Source organism: Martes martes (assembly GCF_963455335.1).
Source record: "Martes martes genome assembly, chromosome: 1".
NCBI classification, from domain to species: Eukaryota; Metazoa; Chordata; class Mammalia; order Carnivora; family Mustelidae; genus Martes; species Martes martes.
This window is the reverse complement of record NC_137888.1, coordinates 18,847,385-18,857,691: the sequence shown is the minus strand read 5'-3', so window position 1 is coordinate 18,857,691 and position 10,307 is coordinate 18,847,385. Positions and strand designations below refer to the sequence as shown.

General features: G+C 38.7%; 1 pseudogene across 1 annotated transcript; it reads left to right on the top strand.

Moving 5' to 3' along the window:
- Nucleotides 1-8,749: 8,749 nt before the first annotated feature.
- LOC308351365 (heterogeneous nuclear ribonucleoprotein F-like) lies at nucleotides 8,750-9,981 on the top strand (annotated as a pseudogene). The gene has a single exon. The product of its transcript is annotated as a heterogeneous nuclear ribonucleoprotein F-like (transcript).
- The last annotated feature ends 326 nt before the right edge of the window (nucleotides 9,982-10,307 follow it).

The following is a 10,307-nucleotide window of genomic DNA, read 5'->3' as shown; positions in this document are numbered from 1 at the left end:
GGTGACTTGAGGGTTTTAATGACTTCTCTTTCTTAAGGAGACCTGGGACATGTCTCAAGCACATCTCAGTGACAGGCAACACATCCTTGATGTACCCAAAGGGCTCTGCATTTCTGCCTCCAATTGCCAGTGGCCTATAGGCCACAAATGACCACATGGAATTTTGTGGAACTTTCAGTCTCTAATGTGTATGGGTGCCCAGCAACCATGGCGATCTAGTAGCTGGGCTGGGGGAGGAGGAGGCCAACCAGATTCTAGAAAAGTGCTTCCTAACTTTGTTTCGTTCACTGCATTAATAGAAAATTATTTTATCTATATAGTACATCGGAGGAAGTGGAAAGGGCTGATTATATCCTGGAACTCTGCCATTCTAGTCCCCACCTGGCCCTACAGCAAACCTAGAAAGTCAGAGCAATCCCATGCCATAACCACTTTTGTGCACACAAATCTGTCAGGATATAGTGTTGGGGCCACTTTCATGAATGAGACCCATTGTGTTGATTTCAAGTTTCTTCTGATTTTGTCTACAAAGTTCCCAAGTATCTCCCTCCTCTGAAGTCTCCTTCTCTTCTTTGTGTTTAGTCAAGGCAATCAGGCAGGGGCAGAGGATAAAGGGTGTCTCCATAGCTATTAATTAAGAAACCTGGATTTTGATCCTAAGAACTCAGAAGAAATCAATTAGAAATGGCAGGGTCTTATAATTCCATGAGTTTTCTGTGGAGCCAGTATGTCCCTGTTTGATCCAAGTGTTCCTGGAAGGGAATGACTCTTCTCTTGGGGTGACACAGTGACCCAGGCTCTTGCCCTCATGTGACCCTGCCATTTTTAGCACATGCCTCCCAAGGTCGTCCTGGGACCAGTCTCTAATCCACCTATTCATCTTCAGAGGTCTAAACCCAGGGGTGTCTGTGTGGCTCAGTCGGTTAAGCATCTTACTCTTGATTTCGGCTTAGGTCACAGTCTCAGGGTTGTGAGATTAAGCCCCTTGATGGGGTCCATACTCAGTTGCTTGAGAGTCTCCCTTTCCTTCTGCGCCCCCCACCCCACTCTCTCTCTCTCAAATAAACCAATAAATCTTTTTAAAAAGTGTACCTCCACTCTCAATTATATTTTTTAATTCTTTATAATATGTTCCTAAAGTAATAGTGTGTTTTCAATATTCCCATTTTCTTGACTCTAGATTTGTATCTCCAAATCTAAGAAGTAGTTGCTTCTACTCTTGGATGCCTAATTTTAGTTATGGGTTATCGTTATTTATTATTATGATTAATTATGGGTATATTAATTATGGGATATTGTTAATTATGGAAACGCTATATTGTAAATTGCAAAAAATATCTCTTTGTTTTGATGAGGTTTTAACTAAGCCTTAGCATATTATTTTGTTTTCACCTTTAGTGAAAGATAATCAATGGTGCATTAAATCTTTTACAATGACCATGACATTTCAGAAATAATGACAAGCAGTCATCATCATGCTCATTCAATAACAACGCAAAAGCGCTCTTACTAAACAATTTATAGGTGCAATCTCATTAATGTTTGTCAATCCTTCCAGTTTTTTTAGTTAGGAGAGGGTTAGGAAACAACAGATCTTCTACATTTGCCATTCCTAAGTGTTGACTTTCCATCACCAATAAGAGAAATGAGACAATTTAATTTGAAAATGCCCCGAGTATTTGTTGATAGATATAAACATATAAAGGATCTTCATTAAATAGTCTTTCACTGGAGTAAAGACTACCCTAGGACACCCATAAATGATTAAAAAAAAAACACTCAAAAGGAATAAAACACTATCAGAAAATATGGGAAAGAAGGGGTTAGGGGAAGGGGGAAAGGTGGAGCAGGAGGGAGGGTTAATTTTGATTTATAGAATCCCTAGCATACTTGACAAAGAATAACATGACTAATGCGGGAATATAAACATTATTGGATATAAGAGTTCTGAAGTTAGAGAAATGTAACCTAAATTCTTCAAATCTTTGTTTTTAATAAAGCAGTAAATTTTTTACCCTTTGACTTTGTGGCTTTCATGATGCCGGATCGTACTAATATCCAAAAACTAACTTTTGGTTAACCTACTCTAATTCCAGTTGCTATTTAACCCAGTCAACTGTAAATTTCCTTTAAAAGATCATGACAAAACCATAGTTGATTGAGCAAAGCTAAATCTATTACTCATGAGAAAGATTTCCACTTTCAGATACACCAATAGTGTCTCAAAAGGGGAAATTTAAGGGGTGCCTGGGTTGCTCAGTTGGTTAAGCATCTGCCTTCAGCTCAGGTCATGATCCTGGGGTCCTGGAACCAACCCCTGCAACAAGTTTCCTGCTCAGCATGGAGTCTGTTTTTCCCTCTCCCTCTGAGCCTCCCTCCTCCCCCCACTCCTGCACACCTGCTCTCTCTCTTTTGAATAAATAATCTTTTTAATAAAAAGGGGGTATTTAAGATAGAACATTTATAATGTTTGGGGTCATGATCTTGAGTCATTTAAGGCAAACTTTTCAAGGTAGAGAACCAGGATTTGGATTTGGGGAAGTTCACAGGATAGTAGTTTAAGACTTGGAGAATATAGTCAAGGGCCCTGGGTGAGTTTTGAAGAGCAAATTATCACCCTAAAAATACAGCACCCCCCCCCAGATGAGCAGCGTGTTTGCTTGAATCATTTGGTTAATAAATATTTTCTGAAGTAGTGATATTATTTACTGGCTTTCAGTCTGGAATTCCAACATAGGAATTTCCTGCAGCAAACCATTGCTACGTTGACAGGTGGTCTTAGTTCTCTGTCTTCATCCAAGTTAGATGTCTGAGGAACCTCAGTCCAAACCGCTTCTCTCAAGCCTCAGCTGTCCTTTCATCCATGACAATTTGTTCAATACCCAGAGATTTCCAATTTCCTGAGTCAACTTTTCCGTGGTGTATTAGATGACTCCTTTTGATAAACACCTCAGAAAAAATGAATGTGGTTCTCTAAAACAGTGACCCATACGTTTTTGTAAACAAAGTTTTGAGATTTTTTTAAATGACTCACGATTTGTTTCTCGATGATATTGCCATTACTAAAAGTCTACCACGAACAATCACATTCACAGAGAGAAAGACTTCTAACGCACATATATACATACACACCTGTTTATGTGTCTCTGTATATGTGTACATGTATTTCTAGTTTATATTGAAAGGTTGCATTTTCAAAATTACTCACTGGAGAAAATATATACAACCCCCTAATATGAAATTTTATAATTGATTGTTTGACTTGTTTGGAGTAATTTGTGTCAGAAAAAAACAAAAAGGTGCTTTCGGCTTTCTCATGAGAAAGTCTGTGGGCTTTCTAGATTCCAACAAGGTTGAGATAAATTATATACTGGCTTCTGATGTGCTGCTTCAGAAAAAAAAAAAAAATGCTAAATATATTGTTCCCTTCAATTCAAGTAATTTTCCTTTTGGATGCATGCCATTAAAAAAAAAAGGTGAGTAAAAACAGAACATACTTGATGAAGGCAGAATATGATGCAAGTTACCAATTTGGAAGGCATTGAGTGAAATCTAATTTTAAAATGTAAAATCAGAGTAAGAGCCAAGAAAAGATCATTTTCATTTCCTTGTTTGCCCAGCAAGTTCATGATTGTGACTTTATTAAATATTTAATGCATCAACTTCACCATTTACCATAGAATATTTTGAGAGCAGCTATAGCATCTAAAGATACAAAGCATCAGGAAAGGATATGTCGTGAAGCCCTAGATGCCATAATGAGCATAAAGCAGAGGATATGCTTCACCTTGACTAACTTTTTTTGAAACGCTGAGCATCTAGTGTTTAATTACAGATTTCTAAGACTTGTTTGTAGCATATAGGCAAATTAATATTCTTATAGATTGCAAAATACACTTTGCAGAGGAAAGCTTTGTGACGTCTTCTCAGATTACATTTATTTCCATGTAATAAGCCCTTTACTTTTTTTTTTTTTTTTAGGATTTTATTTATTTATTTGAGAGAAAGAATGAGAGGAGGGAGGGTCAGAGGGAGAAGCAGACGCCTTGCTGAGTAGGGAGCCCAATCGGGACTTGATCCTGGGACTCCAGGGTTATGACATGAGCTGAAGGCTGATGTTTACCTGACCACCCAGGCGTCCTTAAAGTTATTTTTCATCATTTCTCACACATATGTTCTCTTTCTCTAGTTAGGCTGAAACTACCCGCTCCCTGCCCTGAACTGGAAGAATGTCTTCTGTGGTCCATTTTTCCTCTACACCAAGTATTATATCCTCACTTTATGAGTCATTCCTAAAGGACCAACTTTTCCCTTAAAAATCCTGAGAGATTGAGTTCATAGATTGGGATGTTACACTTTCCAAGAACATTCTAAACACCTCACCTCCTTGTTATAGAGCAACTCTAGGGGTTCCTGCCACAGAGAAATTATCATAAATCAACACTTCAAATGCTGGTCTGTGGGCACATATAGGTGTTGGTCAAAATCTCATGCAGCCTGGCAAATGGAGAAAAATAAAGGAAGAGTAATAGGTTTTCACGACTCTAAGGTCTGAAACATAAAAGGTTCTGTTTTATTCTAAGATTATGTCCATTAAGTTCTGGTCTTAAGAGTCACTCTCCAGTAGAGTTTAGTAGCTAATGTCTGTTCTGACTAGTGAGTTGGTTCAAGCGTCTTATCAGTTGCTTAATATTTTGAATATAACCCAGGGAATGAATTATGCTTTTATCTATTAAAATTTCTTTCTTCTATGAAGCAGTAGCAATATTAGAGTTTAGTTATTTTCTCTTGTTTTTACCTTAATACAGACTTAGACAAAAACAACACTGACAACTCTTTCCTAGTCCTCTCTCTCTCCGTAGTACAAAAATAATTTTAACTACCCATGAAGTCCAAAAACCTGGAAACCCCTTGTTTCACCTCTCTAAGACTCCTTCTTTACAAACGTAGTGTGTTTATTGCCTAGCTTCCAAAATTTTATTACATTGTTCAATTTTCATGTTTGCATAGAGTATCCTAGAAACTGAATGTAAACAAAAGGTTTCAAACTCAATTTCTTCACAAAATCCTAGATGCCTAGAATTTGACATAGGAGTCATGCCATAGAACATGATGAAAATAAGCACAGCTACTAAAAATAAAACTCTATCTATAGCTTTACACTTTATGCACCTTCTATGCATACTACTTTAAACGGATTATCAAAAATTACAGGTAGTGAAATTATGTTGACACATATGCTAATTTCTGCCTTCACATATTCAAAAGCATAGCTGTGCTGGTATATTTAAGATAAAATGTATTTCCTTATCAGGGAGTAGATTATCAGGGAATCATAAAATCTTGAAGTCATCAAGCCTAACCATGTTAAGTGTGGGCACAATGTTGGTATTTACTTTTCTGTCCATCTTATTTCTGCACACATAATACAAAAATACCCACCGCCTGACATGGCTTTCCGTTGCTGCTATGGTGAGCAGACAGGGTTCTAAAACTCTACCTGAAATGGAAGCTGAGTCCTCATCTATCACAATATTTTTATCTGCAGTGTGTCTTTGGCATGACACAGACTGCATTGTTCTTTCCCACAAATAGAGTAGCATTTTGCATGTCTGGGATACTATCAGGTCCCTCATAAAGGTTAAAGTCTTTTAGAAAATCTTCCACCAAAGATAGCAAATTCCTACCATAAAGTTGGTTTCTTTCCTGAATTCCAAGCTGCAGAATATGCTCTCTCGGAGTGGTTTAAACTGTTTTCCTTGCAAAATTCCGAACCACAGACTTGCTTATTCTTAGGCCATATATTTCTGCGAAGTGAGACTGGATCATCAGTCTTGCCTCATACATCACATTCTTGTTTGTTGGTTCCTTTCAACTCCTGACCAATGCACCTGCCTGTAACGTACAAATCTTGTGCTAACTGCCAAAATGTGGGGGACTCTCACTTGCAGGATACATCAAACCCTTTAGCTTTTTTGTTTTGCCTTGTTTCTTTTTATGTTATTGTCTTACCAGCTTTAATGAGCTATTATTGATGTGTAACATTGTGTAAGTTTAAAGTGTGCAACACATTGATTTGATATATTTATATAAACCCTTTGGTTTTTGTTTTGTTTTGTTTTGTTATTGATCTCCATTTTTCACTTACTATCCATTCTGGGATATCACTCATTTTGGGAAATAATGATACCTGGAAGGGGAAAGTTATGCTATCTTTGTATCTAAAGGCGCGTCTTTAATAACAGAAGGCCTCCTTATTTGTTGACCTTATCCTCATTCTTTATCCCCTACATGAATAGGTGGCATCATTAGGGAAAAACGGTCTGTAGACCCAGACACATCTTCACTGACTTGTTTTTCCTTTGCCCCATTTGTAGAAATGCTCTTCATTTGTAAATACAAGACTCTCAGTGTCTATATGATAAGTTAATTTTATGTGTCAACTTAGTTAGGCTCTGGAGCCCAGTTGTTGGTCAAAGACCAGTCTACATATTGTTGTGAAGGTAACTTTTATTTTTATTTATTTTTTGTGAAGGTAATTTTTAGATATGATTAATATTTAAATCAGTAGACATTGAGTAAAGCGTATTACCCTCCACAATGTGGTGGATCTCATCTAATCAGTTGATGGTCTTAAGAGCAAAGACCGAGGTTTTCAGAAAAAGAGAGAAGTGTCCTCAAAATTGCAACACAGAAACTCTGCCTGAGTTTCTAGTGAGGCAGGAGATAATATATATGTATATATATTATCTCCTGAATACAGAAACAGAGCCAACTACATATATTGAGAGAACCTTGACAAATACAGTGTGTATATATTTTGATGTATGTGTGTATATATATAGAAATAGATAAAAGATAGATAGGTAGATAGAGCAACCCTGCTATAACAGTAATAATGTAGGCTTAAGCATACCATTTTTAAGTTAGTTAAGCTAATTAGTATATATTCACAGTTCAGCATTAAATAATATAAGAAAGCACATACCAATCCCACGCAATCCCTCCCCTTCGCAAGCTTCTCAATCTTTTGGTTCCCTTTCCTAGGTTAGCTGTTGTGACCAGTTTTCTACAGAACTTTTCAAAGATAGCCTTTGTATGTATAAACACGTATATGTTTTAACTTCCACAAAGTCATATATTATACAAAGTGTTTTGCACCTTTCTTGTTATTGTTAATATTTCATGAAGATTTTTCCATATAAGTTCACATAGAATGATCTCATTTTTTTTCACAATTTGTTGCCATAATTTTAACTATCGAAACTCATTTAGGATATTTCTAATTCACTGCTATGTCAAGCCACACAGAAATCACATTATTCTAAAAACTCTGTGTGTGTGTGTGTGTGTGTGTGTGTGTGTGAAAGCTATAGTTTATCTTTACAATATAATCCAGATGTGAAATTTCTGGGTCAAAGATTTATGTACTTTTTTAAATTTGTGAAGTGATGCTATGTTGATATTAATATGACAAACATTTTTATATGATTAATATATACTGGTACCACTCTGATATTTAAATAAAATTTATTACTATTTGGTGTCTGTGGGTCTATGTAAGTGCAGGATACTTTTTTTATCCTTGTCAAGCAATTCATTTGGAAACTTATGATTCCTGATATTGTCATAAGTGCCACCTTGCTATTCACGGAGTAATTCACTGAAAAACCTTTAAAACAAGTGCATTATTTGGGGATGGGCTACTAATATCACCATATGAAGTTACTGGAAGTAGGATTATAGCAATAGCTGCATTGCCATAAAGCTCGGGGGCATGGTTAGAGACTCACATCATGAGACAATTTGTATCTACATCGAGGAAGGGAGAAAATCTTAGTGAAAATATATTGAATTGTTAGATAAATCAAATCTCATATGAGATCTCAAAAAGTGATTGCAAGAAAAAACAGAGTTGCTTTTCTGAAGAATAGATTCATTTTGTGTTTTGATTTCCGTAAAATCCTAAGAGCAGGAGACAGACAGGTGTTTGATGTGGGTTTTGTTTGAGCCCTAACCATCCCCCCTTGTCTCCTATTCGTCACCAAAGCTTTTGCCAATCCTTCTGTTTCTGAGAAGTTTCTTTTTATTGTGTCAATTTCAAGAGAGAGAGAGAGAGAGATCACCGTACCTGTACTGACAATGACTACACTTCACGGCAATTTCATTTTATATGTTGTGCGCTCATCCAAGATGAAATGTTGGTAGTAGTTTCAGACACTTTAGCCAAGACATCAGAACTGTGGGGTGATCTGAGTGTAGGAGAATTGTGTCCCTTTGTGAATTTCTTCCTCAATCTTTCCCTTCAATCTACCAACAGCCCAGTTCATTTCCTAAATAGCTCTCACATCTACCCATTCCTTTTTCATTTCTGCTGCTTTCCATGGACGGCCTTGCCCTTGTCCTCTCTTTTTCTCCTCACTAATGAATCTCCCTATGTCCATATTAGTCTCCCTCCTACTTAAAATCCTCTGGAGACACTCCTGTGTACTGAGAATAAAGACTAAACTAAGGGCCTGTCCCAGGAGGAAGGAAGCTGGAACCCATCCCAGTCCCAGCATTGTCAGCCCTGGTTGCTCTCGGGAGTGCTGGGGAACTAAGGCAAGATGGCCATATGGCTCTTGTTTATGGCAGTTCATTACTACCAGGAGTGTCTTTGACTGTGGGCATTCCTTCCCCAGGGGTTGTTGTTTAAGCCGTAGGAAGTTGCACCCAAGCTTGATTTGATGTTTGATGTCTGTCTCCTCAAATGTCCACGCTGCTGGGACCCGAGGGAGGTGTAGGATTTGTGGTCAAGCACTGTGGCCTGGCCTGGTCCTGCTCTGTTGTTGAGGATGTGCGGGATGCCCTTTCTCCTTTCTCGGTGCACTATTCGTGATGGGGCTGCAGGCATTCATTTCATCTATACTAGAGAAGCCAGGCAGAGTGGGGAGGCTTTTGTTGAACTTGAACCAGAAAATGATGTAACAATGGCCCTTAAAAAAGGCAAGGAAAGCATGGGACACCAGTCTCTTGAGGTGTCCAAGTCCCACAGAATCAAGAGGGATTGGGTGTTGAAACCCAGTGGTCCAAACAGTGCTGACACCACCAATGATGGCTTCATTTGGATGCACCAATGAAGAAATTGCTCCGTTCTCATGGTTGGAAATTGTTCCAAATGGGATCACATTGCTTGTGACCCCAAGGGCAAGATTACAGAGAAAATCTACATGCAGCTTATTTCCCAGGAGTCAGCTGAGAAGGCCCTAGAGAAGCACAAGGAGAGAATAGAGCACAGATATATTGAAGTGATCAAAAGCAGTCAGGAAGAAGTTAATCATATGCAGATCCTCCTCTAAAGTTCATGTCTGCACAGGGGCCGAAGTCTTAAGACCACCCCGGCACAGCCAGGAAGTATGCTAGCATTGTCTAGCAAGCAGGCTGGAGAGGATGAGGTCTGGTGCTGATAGTGCAAGCTATGTGGGCTACCAGAAGTACAGCAGCCTCAGCGATGGCTATGGCTTCACCAACCATCTGCTTTGGAGAGACCTCATTTACTGTAATCTCTTGGGTATGTATGACCACAGATATGGAGACGGAGAGTTTACTGCCCAGAGTACCACTGGACACCGTGTCCACATGGGAGGGCTGCCATTCACAGCCACAGAGAAAAGAATTTAATAACTTCTTTCCCCGCAACCCTGGGAGAGCCATATTGAGGTCGGCTCTGAGGGAAGAGTGACCAGCCAAGCTGAGGCTGAGTTTGCCATTCACAAAGAAGCTATGGCAGCCATATCCAAAGACTTGACCAACATGCAACAGAGCTATACAGAACTTTTCCTGAACTCCACAACTGGGGGCAGCTTTGGGGCATATTGCAACCAGATGATGTAAGGCATGGTGGTGTCAGCCCAGTCCACTCCCAGTGGCCACCAGAGCCAGTCTGTGAGTGGCTATTACAAGGCTGGCTCTGGAGGCATAAATAGCCATGAGTGGAGATGACAAGTTTTGTAGGAGCATTTGAGTTATTGCAACCAAATTTTCACAGGCAGCCTAGATGCAGTGAAAAGCAATTATGACTCTGGGGGAAGCTATGGGACCCATTTTTGCACCACAAATTGTGAAATCTGGATTTAAAAATTGCCTCTTCAGTGTTTTCTCATGCAAACTTTCTTCTAGCATGTGATAATGAGTTAACTAAAACGCCTTTCAGCTTTTCTCAATTAACATTTTGGTGGTGTACTTCAGAGTGATGTTATCTGAGTTAAACTAGTTTAAGCACTTTAAATGGATATTTACATCACATCACTGTGAACACCTTGGAGAGG